The following is a 15,259-nucleotide window of genomic DNA, read 5'->3' as shown; positions in this document are numbered from 1 at the left end:
CCTGGGAAACCTTTAGTGCTATTTTGAGTTTTCATGATGCATATTTAAGTATCAGAACCACAAGTTTCATCTTACCAGAAGGAAAGATTTCAGCAACATCACATATGGAAAACCACCCAAACCCCAACAAACCCTTCCTCATTTATCCAGGATTTTCCCCGTACCTTTCAGCGCCTGTCTAGAGGAAGAGGCAGAGCACATGCTTATGTGTCTGTTTGCAACGAATGTCTAGTCAGGGCTTGAGGTGGGCCCACGCTGGAGCCTGATGGCCAAGGGTCCCCGGAGCAGCGGGATGGCGTGGCTCGCAGGCAGTCCGGCGCCGCACCACAAGGTGGGGATGCTACAATGCTGATGGCAGGCGGCTCTGCTCAGGGCAGCGCCCAGCTAATTGCATTCATCTCTGTATGAGATGAAGTTTCTATGAGCCAAAAGCCAAGCTGTCGCTTTGTCACTTTGCCCTGTATGCCTTGCTCCGTGCTGTTGGGAAGTTGCCCTACACCATTATCTCCTGCATAATCACAGCATTAAATGCTTTGGAAAATGTTGGTGCAAGTGCAATTTGGTCCTGGGGTCCCCAGAGCTTTTTCTATCACCTGGAGAGCCAGCACCGAGGCTGCTCCTGGGGCTGGGGTGAGCTGGCAAGACACAGCAAAGCTCAGGGTAGAGAGGGGAAATCAGATGTGCCTCTTTTTTTCTTAGTGCAAGAGCAAGGTGACACCACCGTCACAGCAAGGTGATGGATTTCAAGCAATTAAGGGAGCATCTTCCTCTAGAGGCTCAGCAGGGCTGGAAAACTCAGTGCTTTGTGCTCCCGCTCAGTTTTACTTGGCTTCCAAAGAGGCAGATGCCACAGCGAGAGCAACTCCTGCACGCAGGCAGGGGATGATGGCTCCTTAAAAGCTGCAAGACAAGTTGTCGAGCTGTGACTCGCAGGGCAGCGTGCAGCCTACAAGTGACACAGAGGCATTTACCTCATGTACACTGACCATCACTGCCTGCTCTGAAGCATCTGCTGCCAGGGGTGCCAGCAGAAGTGTGGCAGGCTCAGGGCTGTGCCTGCAATTTCCCCTGGCAGTGATGGGCATCCTGCTCTGCTCACACCCCCACGGGCATCACGGGCTCCCATACATTTCAGGCTGGGGGAGCGTGATGCTTCCCACCAGCTGGGAACAGGATGTCTGACACCGTGGATATGGGCAAACAATAACTGTGATACTTCTTGGATTTAAGAAAACATTTGATAGCCTAGAAAAGAGTAGTGGGAAGTTGATTGTAGTTTTCAAATATGTGAGAGGTTATTATGAAGAAGGCAGTAGTCAATTGCTCTCCATAGCTATCAAGGGGAGGATGAAAAGGAATGAGCTCAGTGTTTAGCAACAGAGCTTAGCAGTAGGCATTCGGGGGAAAAAAAATCTTATCTAACTGGAATGTAATCACACATTGGGACAGGTGATTTACAGAGGGCTGGGAATCTTTGAGTTTTAAGAGCAGATTGCACAAGCATATGTCAGGAATCATCTTAAGACCCTCCCAGACCAATATGTTCTGCTTTTTTTTTTTGGTTTTTTTTGGTTTTTTTTTGTGATTGTAACATTGCCCTGCCCCAGGTCTTGCCTTCACATGTCGTAACCTTAGGGATGAAGCTTGGTGGACGAGATCTCTATGTCTGGGGAGGGTTTCCCCTGGTCGTCTCCCATCTAGACATGGTCCTGGAAGTCTTTTTGACACCACTGGAGGCGTATCAGCCTCTTCAGACAATTTTGTTAGTTCATACATTGCCCTGGACTAACCCTGTGCTGCTGCCCAGGAGCTCCCTCTGCTCTGAACATCCCAGCCTCTGCCTGCAGGAGCAGGCTTGGGTTTTATCTCAGGGTTTCTCTGTACAGACCTCCTTCTTGCTGGAGCACGAGTGCATAGGGGAAAGCGCTAAGTCTTGATCTTGTCTTAGTCAGACCAGTGGGAACTTGGCTTTTGCTCTAAAGGAGCACAGGATGGGGCATGGCCTTTCCTAAGCATCATGTCGGCAGTGGTCTTGGCCACCCCAGTAAAGGTGTGTGGATGAACGTGATCCCACAGCTCTGCTTAACGAACTGTTTTCAGCCCAGTATTAAAGCAGGGTCAGGAACAGTGAAAATATTCCCCAAATCAGGACTTCATGGAACAGTTGGTCACCCCAGGATCATTGGGGACAGCATCACCCTGGGGCAACTGGGCTGGGGTTGCTTGGCCAAAGGAAATAGATGGCAAATGCTGGCATGATTTAAGCAGTGACAGCATGAGTTCATTGAAAAAAGAAATATGCCAAGAAACAGCAAATATCTGGGAGTAATATACAGCCAGACCAGGAAATCCCTGAGCTGAGAATGACCGGAGGCTCAGAAAATGGTTGAGAAACATCCTAGACACCCACTTTTGGCAAACCTCGGGCAGGGTGGTGGGCTGCCTAAGGCTTTAGTCCATTTGAGCCAATGTGTTCACTCATACTTTTCTGTTAAGAGAAAGGCTGAATGGGACTGAATAGGGCTTAGCAAATTTCAGGATTTATTCCCTTAAATGAGCAGGTTTTCCTCCCACAGGCCCCGGTGGGAGGTGGGTGTTTCAGCCTTTATCTTTGCTTAGTTGCCTTTCAGAGACACTAGGATGTGGTCCATGGATTCTCCAGGCTGAAGCCTGCAGAAAAAGAAAGTGGATGAGCTCTGCAATAATTTACTACTAATCCCTGGCCATTTTTAACCCAGCTGAAGGGCTGGCAGCTGCTGTTCGCCTGTAGCGGCTCAGGAGAGGAAGGCAGTGCTCTGCGGAGGGGAAGCGAGCAGAGTTACAGCCTAGCCATAGCAAGCATGAGTGAATCAGACAGGGACAGTGAGGAGAGCTTGAAGTCACAAGAAATAACATGAGGGATGTAGCAGGAAGGTCATGAATATTTTCACACTGATAAAATGTCCATAGTTTGGGGTTTTATTTTGGGGATGTGACAGAAAAGTTACATTCAAACAGCAAGGAAGAAAGTTAGTTCTACCTGCAATTTTATCTGTACATAGCTGAGGAGATGAAGATGTTCATCTGTGACTGCTTTGTCTTTGGGTCCATCCATCCCCAGATGAAATATCATGTATAACAGTTTATTCTTTATCTCTCTATTCTTTCTCTCACTCATGTGGTATGAAACACTAACGTCATGGCTGGAATTCATGTCATTGGCAGGATCTGGAATTTCTTTGCCATACTGCTGTAAGCTATCCCAGGCAATTTATGGAGGTCAGAAAAATGAAGGCACTTCTTTAACAGAGAATTCTGCTAATATGGCGATCCCGTGACTTCGTACAAAGGAAGGGCACCCCTCAGCCCAGCTCAGGTTGGGGAGCACTGGAAGACCTAGCTCCATCTGCCTGAGAGGATCCCCATCCCTGGGAAGTCCTGTCCCACCCGAGGCCAGGCATTGCCACGACAGGTCACAGGGCTGCAGCTTACCGCTTCCAGAAACCTGGGGTTTGATCAGACCCCAGACAACTTGGTTTCCCCCAGCGCTGGGGCTATCCCACTGTGAGCAAATCTCTGGGGAAACCTGATAGGAAAGGTAGGACTTTGCTTCGGGTTCCGCTTGGCCAGCGGAGGGAAGAGGATGCTGAGGGCAGGATGAACCTGCCTGGCTAGCGACTGCTGCAGGGGTCTTGTCATTATTATAAAAGTTCAGTTATTGCTCCCTTGCTTAGAGCTGCCACGTGGATGTTTTTTTGCTAAATGTACAGCAAATCAATAGTGGAAATATGTCAGCACTGCCCACTCGCCCAAAGCCAAACGTGGCTTGGTGTGACTTCTTCCCAGCTGGGCTGGCCGAGAAACCAGCAGCAGCATGGTGGGTCTGCTGAGCTTCCCCACAGCGGCCAGCCATGGCCAGCCGCAGCAGAAGCACAGCTCAGAAAGTCACATTTTCACAAAAATGTCCATCATAGCTTGATGGCAAACATGGCCAGGTCCACCATGGCTTTGTGGCCTCATGTGGGGGAAATCCAAGCCCGTGGAAATCTGCTGGGATGTTTCCAGCCTCTGCGCTGCAGTCTCCCACCCCGGGCTGCATCCAGAGAGAGCCACAGCTTCAAGCCGTAAACCTGGAGCAAATCACAGTGTGGCAGCTGTGCGCACATGAGCAAGCTGAGCATTTGACAGAGAAAGAGATAAGCAGCTGTTGAAAAACAATGACAAGCTCAGTTCTCCTTCAGCTCAGGCCAAGTTTGCCACTGTGGGACAGAGCTAAATCACAGTTACAGACCGGGCTGTGGCCAGTGCTTTGGAAAGTGCCTGGGTTTAACATGTGCTTACGTTTGAGTTTGACCTAACGGATATAAAATGGTAATTCTGAAGACTTTGCATCAAGATGAACGTTTGAGTCCAAGTTGTCATCTGTGGCTGAAGGTTGTTGCTGGTGTCTAGTGCGTCATTTATAGTGGAGGATATGTTATGAAGTGACCTTTTTTTACGTTTGTTTGTTTTGTTTGTTTATAAGACAACTTCAAGAAAAGAAAAAATAATTATTCAACAATCCTACTAGTTTATTTTTAATTCTTACCATCATGGCACTCCAAATTTGTGGTAAGGACATTACCATGTGCCTGCAGATTTGGAAATTTCTATGACGGACGGACTTGTTCAGGGAAAGAACATGCCAGAGCAGCCGCTGCGCTGGTGGAAGCCTGGCAGAGATCTCCTGTGCTCCCTGCTCATGCCTCAGACACTCCCCGAAACTTCATAAAACATTAATCTCCAGCACTGATGGATGTGAAGGAGCACACAGGGAAGACAAAACTGAATTGTTCCAAACAAGCAAAGCTCAGAGGAGCCACTTACCCAGAGGTAGCACGGCCAGGTGCCACCCCCACCCCATGCCCCGAAAAGAGAACTGCCAGTGGGAAAAGAAACTGTTTTCTGCTTTTTTCTTCTTCTTACTTCTCTCTATCTCTTTTTTCTGACAAGAGCCAAGACTTTAGCAAATGTCCCACCAATGACTTCTGCTCATCTCAGCTCTTTTTCTTCCTCACATGGGGCCCAGGGCCACTCAGGACCATGATCACAGAGGGTTTCCTCCTCTATCAAAACTCTCAGCAGCTAAACAAGGAGAGAGCTAGGAATACAGGCAAAATGTCAGTTTTACTTATTTCTTTGTATACTATATGCTTGTCCTTTCTGTAGCTTCAGTAGAAATGCTTTTCTCCTTTTGCCTTATTGATTATCCCTGGAGGACTAAGGGATACCCAAACCTCAGCCACACTTGCCCAGTCAGCACCAGACTCTTGCTGTCCAATGATAGACAGAAATGCCCATCAGACAGACTTTGGTGTCAGAAAACCAATAGTATTTGCTTTTTCCTTGCTGAAAATAGGATTACAAGCTATACTCCTCTGTAGCCAGATTTTTTCAAGGTGCACCTGTAAAGCTGCATCTTCATCCATTAGCACCTTTGTACCCTTTGCACCTAACTAAAATGTATTTCAAGGAGGTTTTCTATTCTCATGTTATTTTAAAGCAAGAAGGGTCTTGGCAGGGCAGGTGATGTAAAAAAATAATAGTGTATTAATGAAGTGTAGGAGGGAAGGTCATTTGCCTGTTATTTGTAGCACAATACCTGATAAGAGGTCGTTAGTCATTCAAAGCCACTGAATGACTTTAATTAAAATTTGAGCTTTGAGAGCTGGGAACAGTCTGCTGAACAGACTTTCAGGGCAAAAAGACAGAGAGAGGGAGGGAAGGAGAGAGAGAGTTGACCAAAATGACAATGAGCTTAATTAAAGGCAGAAGCAACACCGGCAAACTCTCATTTCCGGGCTCCCCGGTTGGGTTTTTATCCTCGTGCTCCAGACCTGCATCTTCCCCGGCTCTGCCTGGCACTGCGGCCACAGCTCTGGGTACCACAGGCTTGGGGGGCATATTCCCAGGCTCTTCCCTGTGCGACTCTGTGATTCAGCAGTCAATGCAAGACATCTTTTTTTTTTTCACCAAATAGTCTGTATTTTTAAAAATAATTGTATTTTTAAAAATTATTCTGCGTTTGGAGATTTTCTGTTCTCTCTCCAGCTCAGGACAGAACTGGGCAGTGTAACAGACTTTCACCGGGGAAAATAAAGACAGGAGAACAGGAGTGTGTTCCTGGGATGAACAAGAGAGGACTTCACAGAGGTGTTGAATTTTCCTGTCATTTTTTCCCTCACTGTCCACATAATCCTGCCTGGTAGCAGTACAGCAGCTGGTCCTGGGGCTGGGATGGTGACAGGGAAGAAGTGGTGCAGAGGCAAGAGGGCAGCTGGTGCTGTAAAAGGAAAAAACCTGCAAAGAACTATAACCAAATTTGCATTTAAAGAGAAGGAAATCAGCCTGTGAAAGGAAGAAGACAGTTCTGTACTGTTTAAGGGTAAAATTGGGACTTCCCCGTCGCAGCTTCTCTCTCCAGGGTTGCACCTCCAGCACCTCTGCTTGCACTGGGATGCTGAGATATGTTGATATATGTGCTCTGAACAGCTGCGAGGCAGACACAGCCATGCTAGACTGCGAGAATAAAGGAGGGGGTTTGTCCCCTGCTATTTGGTATATGCAACATATCATAATATAAGTAATGTGAACTTGCTGCCAGCCCGGGGCACTGCCACAGGACTGGGATGTGTTTATTTCTTAGCACAGGAGATATTTCTACATGTGGTTTTTTTAAAATATTTCTCTTTTTTTTTTTTCTTTGTTTTTTGGGGGTTTTGTGTGTGTGTGTGTGTGTGACAAACAAACCTCAAAGGCACTTACTGGTGCCTTGAGAGCCTGAACTTTGAGTGGAGGCCACACAATGCAACACCCACCATGCGCTGCTGACTGTTGTCCCCTTCCCATGCTGGGTCACTGGTGTGTGGGAGAGCTTTCCAGGGATATCATTCATGTGCCAGCAAACATTAGGACTTATCCTCACCAATGGCATTATCTACGCCGAACCAGTCAAAAGACACCACCTCCTGTCCCCCTGCCTGTGTTGGTACCAGGGGGACGGAGCTGAGAGCCAGGTACAGTGTGGGTCCTCCGTCTTTCTGCCACCAGCTGCTCAGGCTCATGCCCAGCTAGAGGCTGTATGCAGACCACCAGGGAAGAGCTTGTTGGCATGATATATCCTCTGCCGGTAAGGCCATGCCACTGGAGACATCACATCAGATGTTTGCATGTACCAACTTAAGATTTTTTTTGCCAGCAGAGCTATATCATCTCTACTAACAACGTTGCTAGGCTGACAAAACATGATCTAAACCAAACATTTTCTTGGCTCAGCTTTCTGTGAAGAGGTGTGATGGTTTTTTGCTCTGCAGCCAGCATATCTCCACCAGAAACATGTTGCACTGTAGAGCAAGCCCTACGGCTCTTGCAAAAGGCAGCCAGCTTAGACCAGTGCCTAACTTTCCATCTGTTTGTCATTAGACTGGATCTTCACGCTCTCAAGCTGGAGAATGAAATCTATTGACCTTGATCCACTTTCTTTTCATTTTGCTTTAGGGTTTTGCTATTCTTCTTGTTGATCTGGGGAAAAGTTTCAGGACAAATTCTCAAAGGCCACTTCTAATCCAGATCTTCACGTTGCCTATGTAGGGAAAGCAGTGGACAGTTAAAGGAAAATGTACACCCAAGTCTCTATGTAGAGTTGAGATCCCCCCTGGATCTTATTCATCAAATATCCGGCCCTTGAAGGAATGAACTCTGAAGGTGAGGTGACATTCGGAAACTTGAGCTCATTTCTGCTTTGATCATTCTTTTCCTTAATGATGTGAGCTACCAGACTGTCTCCCTCCATAAAAGAACACTTTTCTTTAGCTTGCTTTGACGGACTAACATATAATACATTTATTTCTGGCTCACACATTTATTGGCATGTTGACATCTTTTTTAATATTCTTCCCACCTCAGGCCACTCCATCAATCCACAGTCCTTAAGCAGAGACTTTTCAATGCACCACAAAAGGGAAGTCAGGTTAATTTTTTTTCGTTACCTAAAGCAGGGCTATCTCTCCCAGGTTTCCTTAGCCCTATACAAAGGATCGTGCCAAACCAATCTGAATTCCCTTTCAAAACTCAAACTGTGTTTAATGGGAAAGGTATGATTTCATAAGCAGAACTGTGCAAGACTGATGTTGTGCAGACAAAATCCTGTAATGATTAACATGTGGCACCTTGGTCCGATTCACTCAGCTATACAATCACATTGCAATGAAAACTGCTTATCAGCCTGCTTGCTTGGTGCGATTTAATTAAAGACATTGTGATAGCCAGAAACCCACAGCAATTGTCACATGCTTTATGGACACCGGGATTTCTAATGTTTCACGGTGTCTTTCTAAGATTTCTGGTGAGGAGAGAGTCTCGAAGCCTCCTCCCGAGGTCTCTGCAAATCCATTTCAGATGTGGCTGGGAGGGGAGCCAGGCTGCCTGGCTCAGCCCCCCGCCGGCTGGGCTGACCTCCCCTCTCGCCCCTCGCCCAGCCCGGCGCTGGCAGGCACGCCAAGCCCCACACACATGCCTGGCCCCTTCGTTTCAGCCCTGACACATGGGTGTGGGGTCAGCCAGGGCTTCTGCTGGAGCCTCACAGAGTAGGAAGGGGTGTCTGAGGCACCACCGGTCACGTCCTTCCGTGGCCCCAGTTCTGCTGAGGAGGTGGCTTTGAGGAGCACCAAGGAGGAGGGCTTTGGGGACCACCACAGCTCCAGGGATCTTCTAGCCAATGTCCTCCAGCTCTCCTGCCCCACCAACCCCAACAGCTGGCACAGAAATGCTCTGCTTCAGTGACTGCAGCTCCTCTCACGGCTCTCCCCGGTCCTGCCTGACCTGAAGACTGCTGGCATGTCCCAAAGGCGGCCGTTTGGCACCGATGCCCTCTGAACGAGGCTCTAAATCTGCACACGCCTTGGGAAGCTTAAACCACCTACAGCGGGGACATTTTCACCAGCTCAGCTCATTCGAACACAACGGTGAATGTAAATCAGTGGCTTCCATGTAGAATTTCTTGATGCCATCAAGAGTGTTGCATTGAATTAAAGATATCTAGCTCATTAATAAAGGCAAATAATGACAAGCCGATCTTACTAATTTATTGGGCTAGAGTTAAATATTTGACCGATAATGAAAACCTATTTCTAACTGATTTCTCCCTTTCCTCTTCAGTCTGTTTCTTTTAAAGTACATATACATGTGTAGTTCCAGTGTTTGTTTTTGCTTCAATTGTGCCTCTGCCAGGTTCCCTGGTGGTTAGAACAGAGGGAATTCATTAAGAACCATACTTCTTTTGATTTCAGGGATTACCTTCCCTGTATTGAACCAGCCTTCAATGGCACTTGGTTGTTCTTCGCTCTGCCACTACCACCCACCACCACGGCCGTACGGACCGATCTTCCTAGGCAACACGTGGGGGACATGCAGAGGTGGTGGCATATGAAGCCCCAGAAAAAAAAAAAAGGCAATCCCCCCCCTAAAAACCCCCACAGTTTAATGGGAAAGGTTGGAACTGGAATTAGGCAATGGTCAGGGCCGTGGGGAAAATTCTAGTTTTATCCATCAAAATGCTTCAGCTTTGCTTGATCTGTCATTGTCAGTGTAGCAGGAGGAAGGGATTTCCCAGCTAGTTCCCAAAAGAAGCTGTGTGTTGACTATGGAAAAAGGCACGGAAGCCTGAAGGTCAGTACCAAAGAATTTTTTTTCCCTAGAAAGACTTGCCCACACCTTGGGCAAGTTAGCCACTGGCAAGATCTGAACATTGTGTAATTCTCCAGGCTTTTGGACACTTGCACTTAGTTTCTTAGAAAGAAATGAAGGATCTGAAAGCATGCAAAGAAAAATTTGCTTTGCTCTTTTGATACCAGCTGAAGCCACTCCTGCTATTAGCATTAGCCCGTTTTGCAAGATGCTCAGAGGAGAATGTCAAACAAGGGCTTTGCTTTTGTTTCTGCATGGGAGCGAAGCAGTGATGACACTTGCCTTTCATGCGCAGTAGCAAATGTGAACTATGAGGAGCACTGGCTTGTCACTGGCAGGTGAGAAGGCAAGTCCAAATGTTTCACAGACACTGCAGCCCTAACACACACCACCCATGACACAGGGCAAGCCTTACTGGTGGCCCAGACACAGCAACCCGCTCCCAGCGCTGCAGGGCTGCGGTGCTAAGCCAGCAGCACCCACCGCACTGTCCTCTCGCAGCCCCTCACCACGCTGATGAGGGTCCCTGCTCTGCCCCAACGGATCTTCACTCTCGCCATCCGTCACTGGTTTCTTGATCCCTTTCCCTCGAATGTTTCCTGAGGCAAACACCTTCATAGTGAGAAACAGGGGAGAATCAAAGGAATTAATCAAGAATCAGTTATCATTGTTAAAGACCATAATGGAGAAATAGCAATTGGTTATTTGCCATATCTAAGGGAAAATAACCCCTCCGATCTAAAGGTGAGACCTGTGGGCAGTAGTGCACTGATTGCAAACTGGCTGTGGTTTCTTGTAGGTGTCATGCCTTGGGGGATGACAATAAAGCTCCCACTAAAGACATCTTTTCCTTTTCTGTCACTTTTCCAGCCCTGTACTGATGCTGAGGATTTCACACTCAAGCTTATAATTTCTGAGCAGGAGATGGAGCAAGCTCAGCCACGCGTGGCTGTCACTGCCAAGCAGGAAAGTCACCAAAAGGGAATCTAGGCTTTTTGCAGAGCTGCGCTGGGCAGACAGGAGCAGCGCGGTCATGTCAGCACCCGCAGAAGCTGCACAGGAGGACAGCAAAGGGACATGAGAAAAGAGGGCAGGTGATGAAGGAAGGAAATTCAAGGGAAAAAGCCAGGACTTTGGGCCTCTGAAACACCCACTGTCACAATAACAATTACGGGAGGTGATTTGTACGGCAGAGCTGGATCTTGCTCTCTAGGGACAGCAGAAAACCGAGATGCAGGGCAGTCTGAAGCATTTTCAGGGACCGAGCTTTAATGCCTAACACTGCACACATGTTTTACAGGACAGTTGCTTTGAGTTAATTCTGCATGGACTGCTGTCAGTGATGGTTTCAAATCTGTGTGTATAGCTGCTCACACACATGTTTGCTCTCCGCATTCATTGAATAAGGGGCATGAGGTGGTTACAGGTTAATGGATTTTTCAAGCTGAAGTGTTTACCAGTAGCATTCAGGACATGGAAATTTGGGCCAGAAACCTTATCAGAGACAAACCATCCTGTGGCATCCTTCAGTGGAAGCCCAAGTATTAGCTCCTTAATTTGTTTACTCTGAGATAAATATAGAGTAACGCATTGATGCGCAGGCAATTATTTGGGATGTGCCTCAGTGCAAGGACAATACTCAATAATTAACCCCTTTAGGAGCGTCCTTCCGAACGATCTGCTGACTACCTAGCTTAATATCTAAAACTGCAATGACCCTGACCCTCACATAACCCAAGAAATTTTCCTGGAAAAAACTGAGGGTGGGTTAAGGACCTTCTTGCCTGGCTGGGTTGGTTGTAGGGCACACACCTGGGCAGAGGGGACCACAGCAGCACTGGCAGCATCATTTGACATGGCTTACAGCTGCTTAGCGAATCCAAAATGACCTGGGATTTTAAAAGCCCAAGGGATGGAGGAAAGTGAGGACATGGCTACACTATAAACTGTGCTTAGAGAAGTCTTTCTGGCCTTGTTTAAAGTGTGGGATGAACCAAAGGAATCCAGCAAAGAGGAGCATTAGGGGGCAGCTGATGTGTCCCTGCAGCACGGAGCAGCTCCAGGCAGAGCGAGCCCTGGGAGGTGCCTCCCTTCAGCTGTAATTGTGCTGTTTATGGAAGACCATTAACAGATCTAACCCATTCTCTGTGCAGCTGGTTTTTGCACATCTCATTATTCCTCCTGCTTCTAAGTTGGTTTGGAATACATCCAGTCGCTGGGATCAGCTCTTACCTGTATAGGGAACAACTGTCTTTGAGATGAAGAGCAAGACATTGTGGGGACCTGGAAAACAGAGGTGCCTGTCAGGAGCAGCTGCCTTGCAGAACATATTTTTCAGCTTCGAGGGTGGCCTGCTTAGCCAAGCCTGACTATTTCACCATGCTGCGGAGGCTGCTCTGGTATTAATTCACCTCAAAGAGCAGGTTGAAGTCATTAAAATATTTTGCAGGTGGTTCCTTGAATTCATGGTGCAGCTGGATCCAGCCTAAAGTTGGGGGGGGGGGGGTGTGGGGTGAGAAAAGGAGGAGAAGAGGCAAGTTCTGATGAAACACAAATTAACATAACTCATAGAAGGGAAAGAAAATCTGGTTTCAATCTCTACAACAAAGCCAAGAAACATATCAAGCTAGAAAGGAGAAATGTCAGCCAGGCAGTGCTGAGGATTTTATTGCTTTAGCACAAGTGTTTCTCCGCGGTCCCAGGAGTGCCCAGGTGCTACCGCAGCAGCTGGACCCCCTGAGCATGGCTGCGGGTGTGCAGGGACACGGGGGGTGTCATGGCAAGGCCCCTACTCCCATATAGGTCCAAGCTCAAGCTTTGTTTTAATGCCCTGGCAGGCACCACAGTTGTTTAGATCTTGTGTGTTGGCCTCAGTCCCTCTTCTGCATGGAAACTGTCCATGTACCACATCATTTCTTGCCCTTAGAGCTGGATCCTTTTTTTCAGAGGGTGCTGACCAGGGCTGAGCTGGGCAGTCAGTGTGACACTCACAAGGGAGACCCCAGATCTGGCACCTCCTTGAGCTGCCAGCGGGCAGATCACTCACAGCCTGCTTTGGCATCCTGTGAATTCAGCAGTGCCTCCCTATGTCCATGGGCTTCGAAGTCACTGGTCCTTCCTTGGGGAGAACAAGGCATTTTAGCATAAACACCATCATACTGGACAGCTGTACTGGATTTGACTGGGATGGATGTAACATTCCAACACAGTACAGTGTTGTGCTTTGGATTTGAGGCTGAAACAGTGTTGGTTACACCCTGACGCTTTGGCTGTTGGTGAGCAGTGCTTGCACAGCGTTGAGGCTCTGAGTAGGCTGAGGGTGGGCAAGAGGCTAGGAAGGGACACAGCCCAGGCAGCTGACTCAAACTGACCACAGGGATGTTTCATACCATATCACATCAAGCTTGGGAACAGAAGTTCAAGGAAAGAAGGAGGAAGGGGAGATGTTTGTGGTTAGTGCATTAGTCAGACCAAACAACCATCACGCGTGCTGTGGCCCTGCTTCCCAGGAAGTGGCTGCCTATCTGCCTGCTGATGGGAAGAAGAGAATGAATTCCTCTTTCTGCTTTGCTTGCAAGTGCAGCTTTTGCTTTCCATGTCAAACTGTCACTATATTGACCCATGAGACTTCTCACCTTCCTTCTATTTTCGCCTCATCTCTGGGGAGACAGAACGGAGTGAGCAGCTGGGTGGATGTTTGGCTGATGGTCAGGGTCAATCCACCACAAGAACTGACTGGGATGTCAAAAGTCACCAACCTTGTTCATTCCAGAAAGAGAAAAGACAGAAAAATCAGGGGAAATAGGAAAAACCACCCAAGCTAGTTTACAAACAAACCTACCCCTGCAGAGGCAGTTGTGCAGCTCTGGTCACTGATGGCTTTGTGGTGTGCATTTATGGGCTGTCCCAGGTCAAACCATGACTACTTGTTTCTGTGGGAGAGCAGTGTGGTTTGGAGAAAGGGTCACTTTCTGGTTTTTTGAAGCCTATCTGCAGAAACATGAGTTCAGGTGTTGGGATAAGAGGTAGAGTCACCCTTTCTGACTGCCAATCTCACTTCAGGCTAGAGGCGACAGCAGAAATGGTGGAGGTTGCCGCCCTGGCTTACCCAACATGGGGCTTGTTTGTCACATCAGCTCTTCTTATCCTTGTCCTTGGAGGGGCACAAAAGCCCCCCGAATTTTGCCCATTTATTCCTAAGACAGTCTGCAATCAAATAGATGAGTTTGGAAAGATTACTGTCTTGTAAACAAATGGAGAAACACCTCTGAGCTAAGATATTTTCTCATCTGAGAAAACCCCCTCAACTTTTCAAAAATCCCAACTGCAGTTTTTTTAGGATGAATGCTTTTCTGAAGAGGCTAACACCTGTTCAAGCTCCCTGGCAGTATCACTGCTGGAAACCACTGTGTTTATCTAATGCCAGGCTAGAGTTTGGTGTTCTGTCTCTTTGCTCTGCCATGAGCTTTTGGTGGTGGTAAATGCCTGCAGCTGACAACGGTGGTGAAAGGAGACGGGAAAGGTAGTGGGGATGGCCAGGGACCAGGCACTTCCTTTTCCTTCCACCAGCAGTTATCCCTAGACCCATGACTTCAAGGTGGCTGTGGTCTGTTTATAAAACTTGGTGGAGATGTGGTGCACTTTTGCAAGAAGAGCGTGAGGAGCACCTTCTGACTGGCAGGAGCCACCAGTGTCAGAGTGTAGGAAGGAAAGAGATGAGCCGGAGGACTTCAGGCTCTTCCCTGAGATGTCGTCAGAGCATTTCAGGGGAGGCAGGATCAGCAGCAGGAGGGAGAGGGACCAGGGCTTCCCAGCAGGGAGCCTGGAGGATGAGGCTGATGATCCAAGCAGACATGCCCCATAATGTGCTGTAAATTACTATTCTATTAATAACCCCACTATTCAGCAAACCCTCGACCTAGGGAGACTGCACTGAATCATCAGTTTCTTTTCTTTTTTTCTGATTTAGTAACCCCAGTTGCACAATCAGAGTCAATCTATTGCTGCAGTCAGTGATGGTGCAGCGGGAAATGCGAGACAGCAGAAAGCAGGGTGGGGGCAGCGGCAGTGAGCAGGCCCAAAGGCTGGGGCATGATCTCTGATGCCCGTGGCATGGCTGAGAGCCCGGGCACCATGCACACAGGGAAACCTGCCGCCTGTTTGCGGAGGCACATCCAGGTGGAAACACGCCGTGACACTCGGAAGCAGCCAGGTGCTTCCCTGACCGATGGGAATGTGGCAGCACACGGAGCTGCATGGGGCCACGTCAGCTAGAAACCAGGGCAGAACTCAGTCTGAGCAGCTGGGTAGGCAGCTGCGGCTGGTGGGCAAAGTTGGGTGGGATCAGGTCTTTGCTATTGACCATCCCAAAAAAGCTGAGTGGAGAACTGGACTCTTAACCCTGAAGCAGTGCAGACCAGGGCTGCCAAGATCGAGGCTCTCCACCCCTGCTTTTGCACCCATGCCACCGGGGCCATTGAGAATGGCATGGCCCCAGCATGGCCATGAGAGGTGGGAAAACATACCCCAAACTCCTTTCTCAGGGAAGGAGGGCACA

Source organism: Falco peregrinus, chromosome 8 (genome assembly GCF_023634155.1).
Source record: "Falco peregrinus isolate bFalPer1 chromosome 8, bFalPer1.pri, whole genome shotgun sequence".
Taxonomy (NCBI): Eukaryota; Metazoa; Chordata; class Aves; order Falconiformes; family Falconidae; genus Falco; species Falco peregrinus.
Note: the sequence above shows the minus strand (reverse complement) of the source record.